This window comes from Cynocephalus volans, chromosome 12 (assembly GCF_027409185.1).
Source record: "Cynocephalus volans isolate mCynVol1 chromosome 12, mCynVol1.pri, whole genome shotgun sequence".
Classification (NCBI taxonomy): Eukaryota; Metazoa; Chordata; class Mammalia; order Dermoptera; family Cynocephalidae; genus Cynocephalus; species Cynocephalus volans.
Genome location: NC_084471.1, coordinates 11222608 through 11237681, shown reverse-complemented (window position 1 = coordinate 11237681; position 15074 = coordinate 11222608).

Genomic DNA, 15074 nt, shown 5'->3' with positions numbered 1-15074 from the left:
CCTTGTGACCTCAGCCCCACCCAGCCCCACCCTCCCCAGCACCCACTTCCCCATCCAGTTGTGCCCGGGGAAGGCAGGAACCACATTCTTTCCTAGAGTGCATCTCCCCTGCCTCAACTCCCTCCCCAGAGGGCAGGCCTCAGACTGCCACAGGTGGCCATGGACCCGGCAGCTGACCCTCACCCCTGACCCACCCACTGGGCCCTAGCAGCGTCAGACCTTTGAAACCTCCTCTCCTTTCCTTTCCTCAACCTTCCCAGAAACCATGGGGTTCCCCAAATGCATCAGACATCTAGGCCTGGAATGCCTTTCCACCCGCCTCCATCTGACCAAATCTCAGCTGCCACCAGCTCCTGGAATCCCTGAGTTATGAGCTCTTCTGTATACCCCAGGGCCTGGCACAGGGTTTGGCATCAAGGAGGCTCTTAAGAGATGGGTGGGATGGATGAAGGAATGAACAGGGAAGTTATTCAGGCCCAATCGGCCCATTATCCACAGGCATGTATGCTGGGCCCTGTGCTGGGCACAAAAGCCAGGGATGACTCTGACAGATGGACCCATTCATGTTCATGTGCAAAGAGCCCATTCCCCAAGTCCAGGGGTCTGGAGCAGGTGCAGCCTCTGCACTAATCTGCTGCACTAACCTTGGGAAGCCATGGATCTATACTGAGCTTCTCTTTTGCCAAAGCAGCAGGTGGAAGAGTCTAAGTGTTCTCAAAGCACAAGTCACAAGTGTGAACTTGAATCAGATGGCCTGGGACCAAATCCTGGCCCTACCCCTCACTAGCTGTGTGACCTTGGGAAAGTTTCTTAACCTTTCTGAGCCTCCATTTCCCCCACTGCAAATGCTGAAGAGCACCAGTGCCTGTGTCACAGAACTATCTGAAGAGTCATGGAGACAGCTGTGTGTACACACATGAACCTTAAATAGGTCTGAGGTCCTTGATCTGCATCTACAGGGACACACATTTGTGCACACATCTACCACCTATGTCAGAGCGGGAGGCTGGGAGTGCCTGGGACTGAGGTTCTGAGGTTCCTCCTGGCACCAAGGACAGGGGCGGCTGGAGACCCCAGACCCTGTCGCAGCTCCCTGCTTGCCCAGGCTGGGAACGCGTATGCACGCCACAGGGACATGCAGGCTATCCATTCACAGGTGCTCTTTCTCACGTACACACTGCCTGCCATGAGGTGCCCAGGGGTGGAATGCGGCCAAGGGGACTGAGGGAAACTGGGGTAATTCCATCATGGTGTACTGAGCTTCCAGAGACCCCCTGGGAAATACCCACCTCCCACACACATACACACTCCCCAGTGAATGATGGCTGGAAATGAGGTCATAGGCCAGACACGGAAGATTCTGGAAACCATAGCCAGTAAGGGGCTGCCTCTTAGACTCCTGGGTCCCTGCCCCTAAGGGTAGGGGGAGATGGCCTTGTTTAAACAGAGGGTTTAGGAATGTTAATGATCTCTGTGTTCAGAGCCCATTGCACAAGGGAAGCTGAGGCCCAGGAAGGCTGGGTTACTCGCCCAGGGTCACACAGCAATGGGGGAAGAGCCGGTCCCAGAACCCAGGACTCTGACTCCCTGGCCATGCTCTTCCCCTGCTTGGTGATGCTTTTCTGGAAATCACCCCAGTACTACTTTTCAAAATGAGTCAGGAACATCTGTACCTCTGGGGGCCAAAAATACACCCAGGGAGTCCGTGACGAGAATGCTGACATCTTTCCGGGGTGTCTGAAAGCAGAACTGGCCTTCCCAGGAACAGATAATAATGCTACCATTTTAAGCCATCCTGCTCTTGCTACACTCCTATCAAGCAGGTGACCAGGCCCCATTTGACAGGAAATACCACTGAGGCTCAAAAGGAGATGATCCCAGGACTACAGGCAGCTCTGGTTCTGACACTTGGCTACCACCTCTATGCCCAGAACCTTCCCTGACACCAATTCCCTCCCAGAGACTCGTGCACCTGGGTAGATCTTAGCACTGACCCCCACCCCCAAATTCTGAATGTTTTCTTCATTTTTAACGTCTTTACTATAGCAACAATACATATTCACTAACGAAAGTTGGAAAAATGCAGAAAAGTCAAAATAAGGAAGAAAAATCACCACCCACAGCCCCGCCACCCAGAGACAATCATTGTTAAGGTTTGATGTATTTCCTTCCATAGTTTTTTGTGTGAGGACTTTTTTAAAAACATGGCTGAGATCATACTGTATATTAAAAGAAAAAAAACAGAACGGTGGTATCCTGCCTTTGACTGCCATTATATCACGGGCACTTTTCTGGTTATTTCACTCTCTGTAACCTCGTTTCTTTTTCCTCTTCTCTGAACCTCATTTTTATTGGCTGCCCAATATTGTGTCAAGTGGAAGTTCCATAGTTTATTTAGCCATTCCCTTATTGTTGGACATCTCCGTTATTTCCAGTTTTTCGAAGTTATAAATAATATATCTTGATATCTTTGTACAGGAAGCTTTCCTTTTTCCATATTTAGAGATAGCTCCTTGGCTGGAATGGAATTACTGGGTCAGTGAGCCATGTAGCCTCTGGCATACTCAGCCCAATTGTTTTCCAAGGGACCTGAGCCCATTCTACAGATGAGCAAAGAGAGGCCTTGAGAGGTGCTGTGAACTGCCCACAGCCACTCAGCCAGCCAGCAGTGTCCATGCTCCCTCCTCTATGCTTCATCTACCGACATCACCCTGCCCCCCTCGCATCATTCATTCATCCATTCAACAGATGAGCTTACTGTGTGCCAAGTGCAGGTCTAGGACCGGGAGATACTGCAGTGAACAGAACAGACAAAAACTCCTGCCCTCGAGGCGTCTCCACCCCAAGGCACGAAGAGAAGGAGCAAACAGGAAGAAGAACCTATGCATTCTCACCGCCTTGGCATTTTGTTATATGTATGCAATTTGAGGTGTTCATTTGCATATCATCTCATTTGCATACCACCTGGGGAGAGGTGGGCGGGTGGAAGGTGCCATCTGGCAGATCCGAGGGCAGAGTCTTGGCTTTCCTTCACCCCAAACTGTTTTCTAACATTTGGCCTTCCCTTAAAAATTGGAAGATTTCACAAGAGTCTGGATTCTTAGCTGCTTCTTCACACTCTGGGCCTGATTCCCAGAGGGTCCCCAAGGACCTGTGGTCTGCCCAGACCCCATCCAGCCACCTTGCTACAGCATCTTCGTTGTGTGTTCCCAGAACACACTCATTCAGTCTATGGGCCTTTTGTGATATGAGCCAGGCTGGAGGGACGTTAACACTGAGACAAGTAACAAGAAGGTGAAGTTGCTTGGCTGGGGTGACAGAGCTGCAAGTGACAGAGACAGGATATGAGCCAGGGCAGCAGGGCTCCCGAGTCCAGGCTCTTAACCACAGCTGGCTGACAGTTGAGTAGGACAGCTGTCAGGTACCAAGAGGCCCTGCATGTGCCCTGCCACAGCCAGAGGAAGCTCAGAGGGGTCCCTGGGGCAGCAGATGCCCAAGGAACAGCCCTGAGAAAATGGGCCTGTGAGCTGGAACTCAGAAGTCAAGTCGGAGATTTCCTATTTCTTTGACAAGAGATTCCCTTTGCCCAGAGTGCCCTTTTCCCCTTCCTTTACCTGCTTAATGCTTACTCTTGCCCGTCTAAGATGCCGCTTCCTCCAGGAAGCCCTCCCTGACCCCAGGGAGGGTTTGAGGCTGACTCCCGAGCCCTGGTTAGCCCAAAGGGAGCTCAGATTGGCTGGGTGGGAGAGACATGCACATTCTCAGATTCCCACAAGACCCTGGTCCCCACCCCAAACCCTACCCACCTCCCGCCCCCCAGTTATGTGTGGGTCAGGAGAGAAAAGGAGAATACGCAGTGACTGCAGGACAGTTGTTATGGTTGGTGGCCCAGGGAATCTGAATCTTGAGCACATACCAGACCTCTCACTGGCTGCATGAATGTGGACGTTCCTTAACCACTCTGTGCCTCAGTTTCCTCACCTCTAAAACAAACTGTAATGGAGTACTTCCCTCCATGTCACTGTGAGACTAAACTAGAACACACCTGGGTGGACACCCCAGTAAGTGTTCACTCCATTAGTCCAGGGGAGGACTCGCCCATGCGGTCATAGGCTCACAGAACATCGGGGGCTCAGAGATCTCCCATTTTACAGCTGAGGAAACTGAGCCCAGAGAGGGAGGCCATGCCTTAAACAAAAGCCCCTTGGCCCCTGCACCCACCCAGTTGCTGTCACCAGGTGCCCTCGGCCCTGGGTCTACCTTCCCACTCCACCCCCAAAGAGTTTCTTATAAGAAGGGTCCCACCTGGTGACCCTTGGGGCAAAGCAGCCCCTACCCCAGCCCCTAGCCCTTAAAGGGCCAGCATGTGTCTTCTGTCCTGGGCCTAGCCAGGGCCTGCTCCCTGGGCATTCACCTGTCTGGAAAGGAACCTTCCCCCAGAGACTGCCTCCCCTGGCTGTGGAGGAAGAGGGTGGCTTCCTGGCCTGAACAATGGGGCTGGGATGTCCCTGAGCCTCTGGTGTGCATAGGTGTGGGGACATCTGATGGGGACATTATTCCCATCCAGGAAGCACAAGGAATGTAGGGACAAGGGCGGAAGAGGGGTGAGACACCGAGGGGACTGCAGGGCGGGACCCCTGCAGGCCACTGAGTCCCCCCCAGTCCCCAGCAGGGAGGCAGCAGCACTGAGGAACACTCTTTGGCCTTGCAACTAAGGCCACACCTGAGCAAGGGTCACACCTCAAAGGGCCTCAGTTTCCCCACCTGTAAAATGGAGAATGGCAAGAACATCTACCATAGGGTGGTTGTGAAATGAAACCAAATCCTTTCTGCAAAGGGCCTGGCACTGAGCAGGCAGGGTGAGAATTCACACGTGAGGTGAGGCCAGGCAGGGGGTGAGCACAGACTCAGCCACCACCTGCCTGGGCAACAATCCCACTCCACCACCTGCAGCCGTGTGGCCTTGGGCCAGTTACTTGACCTGTGTGTGCCTTTGTTTCCTCATCTGTAAAATGGGGATAATAATAGTCCCTCTGCAGGGGGTGTTTGAAGATGAACTGAGTCGAGGTAGGTAAAGTCCTTAAAGAACATGGCTGGTCCTTTCTTAGTGCTCGGGGCACCCAGCCCCGGAAGCGGCTATCATCGTTAGTGCCACCTCCTTGCCTCCTGTGTTAGTTTCCTGTTGCTGCTGTAACAAATTACTGCAAATAGCGACTTAAAACAGTACAGAATTTTTACTTTACAGTTCTGGAGTCCAGGCGTCAACAGGGCCATGCTGCCTCTGCAGGCTCTAGTGGGAGTCGTCTCCTGCCTGGTCCAGCTTCTAGAGGCCGCCTGCACTCCTTGCCTTGTGGCCCCTTCCTTCATCTTCAAGGCCAGCAGCACAGCGTCTTCAAACCTCCCTCATCCAGGCTGGCCAGTTAACTCACTGGGGTAGACTGTGGTGCTGATAACACCAAGGTCAAGAGTTCGGATCCCTGAACCAGCAGCCATCAGAAAAACAAAAACCCTCCCTCATCTGGTCTCTCCTTCTGCCATCACATCTCCTTTCTGATTTTTGACCCTCTCTCCTTCTATTTTTTTTAATCTTTCATCTTGAGGTTGTTTTAGATTTATAGAAGAGTTGTAAAGGGCTGGCCCTGTGGCTCACTCAGGAGGGTGCGGCGCTGCGCCGAGGCCGTGGGTTTGGATCCTATATAGGGATGGCCGGTGCGCTCACTGGCTGAGTGTGGTGTCGACGACACCAAGCCAAGGGTTACAATCCCCTTACCGGTCAAAAAAAAAAAAAAAGGAGAGTTGTAAAGATAGTTCAGAAGGTTCCATATACCCTTTGCCCATTTTCCCTAGTGTTAATGTCTTACACAACCATGGTGCATTTATCAAAACGAAAAAATTAACGTTGACACAATTCTGCAAACTACGTCATCACCAGCTCTTCCACTAATGTCTTCCTGTTGCGGGATCCAGCCAGGTTCCCACATGGCACTTGGTCATCGAATCTCCTTAATCCCCTCCCACACGTGACGGTTCCTCAGTCCTTCCTCATTTTTCCTGATCTTGCCACTTTCAAGGAGGGCTGGATGTGTATTTTGTAGAACGTCTCTCCATTTGGGTTTCTTTAAACAGCTTTATTGAGATATAATTCATATACCATACAATTCATCCATTTAAAGTGATCAGTTCAACAGTTTGAGTTTATTACATTAGTCTTTTAACTGCAGTAAAGTATATATAACATTTGTTAACCATTTTTAAGTGTAAAGTTCAGTTTGCCTCTCTCTTATAAAGACCATGTGATTATATCAGGCCCACCTGGATAACCCAGGATAATAATTTCCCCATCTCAAGATCCTTAACATAATCACAACTGCAGAGTCCCTTTTCCTGTGTAAGATGACTTATTCACAGGTTCTGGGGACTGGGGAGTGGATATCATTGGGGGCCGTTATTCTGTCCACCACACCCTCCTTCCAGCCACTGGCCACCTCACACCCACGATTACTTGTGTCCCCGGCCCACCTCATTCACTGCTATGTCCCATTGTCAAGAATGATTCCTGGGACACCTGTATTCCAATATGCATCAGCACTTACTGGAAACTGAGCATGTGAATGGCCATTTTTGTGGGAAATGATTGAATAGCAACAATTTCATCAGGTTCGCCCTAATTTGCACCAGGCACAGCATGTGGCAATGTACACGGAGGACCTTGCTTCCCCTGCATGGCGGCCTGTTCACAATGAGCCACTCTCAGTCCCATCTTACAGACAAGAAACTGAGGCCCAGAGAGGTATATGAGGCTCCCATAGCCATACAGGTGGCACATTTGCACACAGGTGTCTCTGCCCCCAGGTTCCTCACCGTGACACTGTGGGCTGGGAGTCACTGGGAAGCCATTGCAGGTTGTTAAAAATCCTGAAATACACCCAAGCCAATTGGTAACTAGCCTCTGCTGCAGGCTTCCAAACACCCCCCAAGCTGCCCAGACCCTCATGAGCTGGTGGGCACTGCCCGTCCCAGCAGGGAACCCCAGGTCACCTGACTGGTCAGTGCCCAGACCACACCAGGTGTGAAGTATCTGAAATCTTTCCCCTGTCCTGGCACATAGCAGACTTCATGGTGAGTGAGTGAAGGGGGCTTGAAAACCATCCAGGCCCCCCCAACACCCTGCCCGTGCTCAGTCCTCAGTCCCCCTTCTCGTCCCCACCCATGGCCTCAGTGAGGGAAGGGCACCTCCGTGCAGCAGGTAGCGCCCCCCCATTCTCGGGGCCAGTGGGTTGAGGGGGCAGCAGGGGACAGAACAAGAGGGCTTTGAGGCGGCCCAATCTCCGGAGGGAAGTGGAGGAGATAACACACCTTCTCACTTTCCAGCCTGTCCCAGAGCAGAGATAACCCGGGAGGAGATGGGGTACCTGCAGCCCTGCTAGCAGCGGGGCCACCCACCTGCCCCCCAGGTCTCCCACAATCCCCACTATCGCAGACTCCAGGCTGAAACCCAAGAAGCTGCTCGGAAGAGCGACCCAAGACAGGCAGGTGATAAGCCAGGCCGGAGCTGGTGGGAAGGAGGGTACCTCTCCAGTGTCCCCTGGAACATGACTTGTTGGCTGCAGCTGCCCCTTCCCCAAGCCTCGGTCCATATGTGCCTCCCCAGGAAGCCCCACCCACCCACCAACCACACACTTCCCAGAGCTGCCCTAAGACACAGCCTCTGCCTGGTGGCCATTTGCAGACCTGAGAGCCTTTTAAAAGCAACTGGTCGGGGCCGGCCTGTGGCTCACTCGGGAGAGTGTGGTGCTGATAACATCAAGGCCCTGGGTTCGGATCCCATATAGGAATGGCCGGTTAGCTCACTGGGTGAGCGTGGTGCTGACAACACCAAGTCAAGGGTTAAGATCCCCTTACCAGTCATCTTTTTTAAAAAAATAAAATTTAAAAATAAAAAGCACCTGGTCCAGCAGACAAATGAAGAGGCTGAAACCAGAGAGGCTGGGGGCTTGCCCAAGTCACAGCATTTTGATAGCAGAGCGAGAACTTGAACACAGACCCCCCCCAGCTGCTGCTGTAAGTTCCTCTTCAGCACACCAGATTTCCATTCTCAAATACTGGTCAAATGTGGGGAAAAAGGGACTGGGATGGGAGAGTACCAGGTCCAAATTCTAGAGAGTAGGCTGGGGAACAGAGAGGATGGGGCCACATCATGTGCAGGAGGAACCCAGAGCCGAGAGCAGGACACCAGGTTTCTAACTAACTCACTATGACACACTGACCCAGTCCCTGCTCCTCTTTGAGCCTCAGTTTCCCAATTTATTAAAAGGAGATAATGGTTTTACCATTAGGGTGTTGCATAGTGGATTAAATGGCTTAATCTTTTTTTTTTTTTTTTTTTAAAGATGACCGGTAAGGGGATCTTAACCCTTGACTTGGTGTTGGCAGCACCACGCTCAGCCAGTGAGCGAACCGGCCATCCGTATACGGGATCCGAACCCGGGGCCTTGGTGTTATCAGCACCGCACTCTCCCGAGTGAGCCACGGGCCGGCCCTTAAATGGCTTAATCTGCTTAAGGGGCCTGGGCCAGTGCCTGGCTCCTATCAAACACTAGGAGTAGATGCTGAGGTTGCTGCTGTTTGTCTCTTTGTCTCTCCTGCTGCACCCAGAGCTCTGTGAAAGCAGGGGCCAGGGCAGGGAGGGGGATTTGGCTCCCAACCCGGTCCCAGGCTTGTGGTGTCCACTCCTTCAGCAAGTTTCCTGAGAAATGGCCACATTGTGGTCAGTGCTTCTATTAGGAAAGCCTGGGCACCATGGAAGTCCAGCTGCCAGAGCTGGATGAATGACCGATGAACAAATGAGTGAGTGAATGAATGAGCGAGCGAGCAAGTCAACCTTCCCAATTTCTTACCAGAGGGGGGACTCTCAGCCTAGCTTCCTCCTCAGCCTGACACCCCCCCTCCCTTTTTAGCTTCATGCCCCACCCCCACCCTGCCCCCAGGTGGAGGCGGGGGGAGGAGGGATGGTGCCAGGGCTGCAGGTAGAGACAGTCAGAGGAGACTCACTCAGGGACAAATGGGTGGCTTCCCACAGACCCGCAGCCAGGCACTGCCCACCTGCTTTCTGCCCACCACTAGCCTGAGCAAGGCCTTTCCTGCAGGCCCAGAACCTCCCAGCATTTGGCACCTGAGAGTGTGGGCTGGCCCGAGACCCAGAGCAGAGGACCCTGCCACAGCCAGCCCCAAAGGCAGTGACCAGAGGGGGTGTGACTCCCAGGTCTGGCCCCACCCAGGCCCTTGCCTGGCCTTCAGCGATTTCACTGTGGTACTGAATCGAATTGCCACAGTAGAATAAAAGCACTGTTAGATGGGGAAACTGAGGCCCAGAGTAAAAAGTGTCTTGATCAAGGTCACAGAGTGAGACAGAGGCAGACAAGAATAAGACTCAGGACTCAGTTCTTCCAGCCTGTGATGCTACAGGGGCTCCTTGTCCCCCCATCACCCACACCCTCCACTGCCACAACTTTGTAATGCTCCAGGGTGCGGTGTCGCAGCCTGGTGGAGGCCCAGAGCTCCCCAGCTCTGTGCTGCTATCCTTCATGAGCTCTTCCGAACCGCAGTTTCCTCATCGTCTCTGTTGCTGATATGATCACAGCACTGGTCTCAGGCTGGCTGGTTAGTTCAATTGGTTAGAGTGCAGCCTTGCAACACCAAGGTCCAGGGTTCAGATCCCCAAACCGGCCAGCCAACCAAAAAAAACCAAATAATACCAGTCTCGCAGTCTCATAGTATGCTTGTAAGGATCGAAAGAGAGGCTGTCATCTGAATAGACGTTTCTCCAAAAAAGATATATGAATAGCTAATAAGCACATGAAAAGATGCCCAACATGACTGGTGATCAGGGAAATGAAAATGAAACCACGATGAGATACCACTAGGATGACTGTAATCAAAAAGACAGTAACAGGTGGCGATGAGGATGTGAGGAAATCGGCGTCCTCGTACATTGCTGTGGGAATGTAAAGTGGCACAGCCACTTGGGAGAACAGTTTGGCAGGTCCTCAAAATGTTACACATGGAGTTGCCACGTGCTCCAGCAATTCCTCTCCTAGATATACAGAAGAGAAATGAAAACATGTCCACATGAACCTTTGCACATAAGTATTCACAGCAATATTACTTCTAACAGCCAAAAGTTGGAAACAGCTCAAATGTCCATCAATTGATGAGTGGACAGACAACATGCTGTCCACACGACGCCCATACAACGGAGTATTAATCGGCCATAAAAAAGGACAAAGTACTGATACAGGCTACAACATTCTGTAACTGAAAGAAGCTAGTCACCAGAGGCCGTATGTTGTATGGTTCCACTTATATGAAGTGTCCAGAATAGGTAAATCCATAGAAGGAAAGCAGACTAGTGTTTCCCGGGGCTGAGGGGAATGCCGAGTGACCACTGATGGGTATTGGGTGTTTTGGGGGGTGATAAAAATGTTCTAAAATTAGATTGTGGTGATGGCTGTAGAACTCTGTAAATACACTAAAACCCATTGAATCATATACTTTAAATGGATGAGCTTTATGGTATGTAAACTATCTCTCAATAAAGTGCTTTGAGAATGAGGTAGTCCAAGTCGAGGCTGCACTCACATGGCTGGAGCTCAGGCAGTGGTGGCTGCTGTGATTGCTCTTGTCATTTGCATTATCACCTTATTCGCTCCTCACAGCCACCTGAGAGGTGGGCATTTTGCAGATGTGGCGAAGGGAGTCTTGGAGAAGTGGGGTGTCCAGCACAGGAAGTGATGGAACCCAACACTTCCCTGGCCTTCTGCACATACAAGAGCAGGGCTGGAGGCAGAGCCACCAGGGCAGCCTTGGGGTGGGGGGGGGGGGCGTCACCATGAGTTGCATTTCCACATGCCAGGCTCAGTAGCACACTTGGGGAGAGGGGATTGCCAGGGCCCCCAGGGTCTGACCCTCTTACCCTTCCCCACTCCTGGCAGTTTTACCATCTGTCAAAAGGGCCCCATCAGTGGTTTTCAAACTGTGCTCCAAGGCACCCTGGGACCAAGAAGAGATTAGAACCACCCTGGAGAGAGGATGTCTCTAAATCCCCCCAGGACTCCACCCACATTCCTGTCCCTCTTCAGGCCTGGCCCACCCCTTGAAGGCAGGATGTGGCTGCCAAATGTAGGTAGGGGAGAGGAAGGCGTGGGGGGTCGTGCACAGGAATCTACATCCTGGGGACCAGGAGATGCGAACTCCAGGTGCTTTGTAGCCCAGCTTCCGGCTCCAGCCTAGGGAAGAAGCCTCAGCCACGGCCTCCCAGGACGCTGCTGCCTGGCTAAGAGCCCAGAGCCCTTCCCGGACATGGTGCTGGCATTTCTGCTTCCCTTCTGGTGGAGGAGACACTCTGGAGCCTCTTGTTCAGGGGCTGGGTCCCAGGCCTGGATTATCCATGACTTGGGCTACTGAGTCACAGACACCCAGAATACCCGGCAAGAGGGATATTGCAAGAGCTGGGCCTGCGCTGGGCGCTGAGGACCCTGCCCTTGGGGAGTTCACAAAGCCCCCATTATGTCTGCATAACTAACCCCATAAGATGTTCCTGTGCAGGAGGCCTGCAAGGTCAGGCAGGAATGCAAGTGAGCAACGGAGCGGTGGGGCCTGAGGCCACCCTTGTCCTGCTGCTATGTGGCTCTAGCCAGAAGCTGCTAGACTTCTGATTTTTCAAGAGAAGCCAGAAACCTGGATTTTAATGTGAAATCTCCAGATTTTAGAAGTTTCATGAGCAAAACCCATCCATGAACAGGATACAGCCTGTAGGCCACCAGTTGACAATATTACCTCATCGATGCATGAGACAACCATCTTACCAATGAGGAAACTGAGGCCAAGGGAGGAGAAGTAGCATGTGCAAAGTCCCCTGTGTGGCAAGTAGCAGAGCCTAGACTGAAATCCAGGTCTCCTGAGCCCAAACTCGAGCAAGGACACTTCCATGAAGCTATTCCCTTGTTAGGGCCAGCCCGTGGCTCACTATGGAGAGTGTGGTGCTGGTAACACCCAGGCCACGGGTTTGGATCCCTATATAGGGATGGCCGTTTCGCTCACTTGGGAGAGCGTGGTGCTGACAACACCAAGTCAAAGGTTAAGATCCCCTTACCTGTCATCTTTAAAAAAAAAAAAAAAAAAACAAGGTCAAAGGTTCGGATGCCAAAACAGGTAAGCTGCCAAAAAAAAAAAAAAAAAAAATCCCTTCCATCTACAGTCTGGGAATGCCCATCAGCACAGCCACGAGAAGCACCTGGAAGCTCTCACGCACTGAACGTGCATCCCCAAGGTGCAAGAGAGAACTCCGTTGTCACGGTGTAAAGCAGAGATGAGAATACAAATACATCTTCATGTGTGTCACATAGGCCATCGCTGGAAGAAATGGGCTGGGAGGGGGACTTTTCACTACATACCCTTTGAGCTATTTTGATTGCTGGGCTTGTGAATATATTACCTCTTCAGCAAGTAAATCGTTGTTTGGTTTCTTTGTTGTTTCCTCTTCTCCCCCTCATTTCATTCTCTGAGCTCAGGACAAGAAGGAGGATGTGCAGGCGTCCCTGGGGTCTGGGGCCAGCTCCCTGGGAGCAAGAGAGGAGGGGGAGGGGAGCTGACCCTGGACGAGGGCTACCACGTGCCCCCCACTGTCACCCCCCTCCAGCCCTGTGTACACGAGCACATTTGGTCCTCACAACAACTCTGTGAAGCGAGGGAGTTACCATCCCAATTTCACACATGAGAAACTGAGTCACACAACCAGAAGTTACGGAAGTTGGCTCAGAGCTAGGGCCAGGTCCTTGGTCTGCCCCTGCCCATCCCCTGGGCCCTCCCCTTTCTCAGCTGAGGACCCACAGCCTGGGGTCTGTCACAGCCCAACCCCGGCCCCAGGCCACAGGCTCCTGCTCAGTTTCCTCCTGGTGAGCTTCCTGGTGAGCTTCCCGGTGAGCTAGTGGGCAGTTCCACCCCCAGCCACACCCCACACTCCAGCCAGCCCAGCTGGGTTGGAGCAGCTGGATTCCTTCCAGGAATGGCTGACCCCAGGTCCAAAGACCCTCCGGGATCCAGCCAGAAGCATTTCCACTGCTGAACCTCTGGTCCTTCTAGGGGCTGCAGCAGCCACCAACAGAATCTGTGTCTGGGAATCCCCCAGCACATCCTGCTGGAGGTGGGATTCGCAGGCAGAGTACCCAGAGAATTCGTGGTGTCCCCTTGGGCAATGCATAGCACTGCCAGGAGGGAATTTGCACCCCCTTGACTCCTCTAATGAAGAGACCAGAGAGATTAGGCCTTAGCCTAAAGTCACACAGCAAATGGGTGGGAAAATAAACTGTGCTGTGATTCAGAATCACAAAGACAGACGTGTTTGGGTTATAGAAGAAATACGCAAATACACTCTCATTGTAAAGAAAGCCCTGGGCTGAGGCTCTGTGCCCCTGCCTTGCTGACTTCTCTCCCCAGCCTTTATCCCCTCCAGACACAGCACAGAGCTACATGTGGAATGACTGTCTGTCTCCCCATGTCAAGGACAGCGTCTGTTGTGTTCACCACTGTATTCCCAGCACCTTTAACCTTAAAATTGGAGGTTATCCTGGATGATTTGGGCAAACCTAGTGTAATCGCAAAGGTCCCTGGATGTGGGAGAGGGAAGAGAAGAATGGGGGAGGCAGGGACAGGGTATGATGCTCCCTTGCTGGCTTTGAGGGGGAGGGAGGGGAGACAGGCCAAGGAATGCAGATAGCTTCTAGAAGTCAGCAGAGGAGAACCCCGAGACAGAACCAGCCCGCTGACACCTGGGCTTTAGCCCGTGAGACCCATTTCAGACTTCTAACCTCCAGAACTGTGTTTGTTTTGCTTTAAGCCACGAACTTTGTGATCGTTTGTTACAGCAGCAATAAGAAACTAATGCAGTTATAGTGTGCCCCTTCAAGAATATTTTTCTCTGAATTTACTTTGTTGGCTTTTTTTAGAAGTAAATGTTTTGGGCCGACCCCGTGGCTCACTCGCTGGGAGCACCGAGGCCGCAGGTTCGGATCCTATATAGGGATGGCCGGTGCGCTCACAGGCTGAGCGCGGTGCAGGTGACACCAAGCCAAGGGTTCCGATCCCCTTACCGGTCACAAAAAAAAAAAAAAGAAATAAATGTTTTATTCTTCCAGCTAAATTCCAGTACTACAAAGGCAATTAAACAATGATACACTGGGGGGAAAATGCAGCAACAAACATTTATTAAAAAGACTGATGAAAGAAAGAGAGAGAGAGAGAGAGAGAGAGAGAGAGAGAGAGAGAGAGAGAGAGAGAGAGAAAGGAAAGAAAGAAAGAAAAAGACCACAATAATATGTTGAACTTAAGGACACTAGAGATGGGGAAAGGAAGGGAGGGGGTTTGGGGAGTGATAGGTCAGGTAATGGGATAAAGAAAAATCACAATTTGTAACAATGAATATGCTAATAATTAATTTAAAAATTTTTTAAAGATAATAGTTCTTTCCATGAACTTTTAAGTAGCCTCATAATACTTTAAGACTCTATTAATATACATATACATGATCTAAATGATATGTATACATGATTTAAATGATATGTATATATGATCTAAATGATATGTATACATGATTTTAAATTTTTAAAAAATAAATTTCCAAAAAAGAAGACTGATAGAATAAATAAAACTAACAAAAAAAAAAAAAAAAAAGAAAGAATCATATAAACCCATTCTGAAATCCCCAAAGTCCTGGAATACAGAAATGCCCTACTCCTTCACTATTTCACAGGAAATGCTGTAGGCTACTTGTTTAATAACGTCCTAGGATTACATTCTAAATTTTAATAATTGGTTATAGCTTAGTTGTAGTGCAAAATTAAAATCAGGCTAAAGTGTCATAAAATCATCTGAAGTGTCATTCTACAGTTATATTTACATAACCAGTGGAGGGCATGTTCTAGAATACCATCTTTAATCCCTTCCAAGCATATTTATGTAAGAAGCCAGATTGTAATGATACTGCAAAATGAGGCCACTGATATCGATATGCAGGTAGC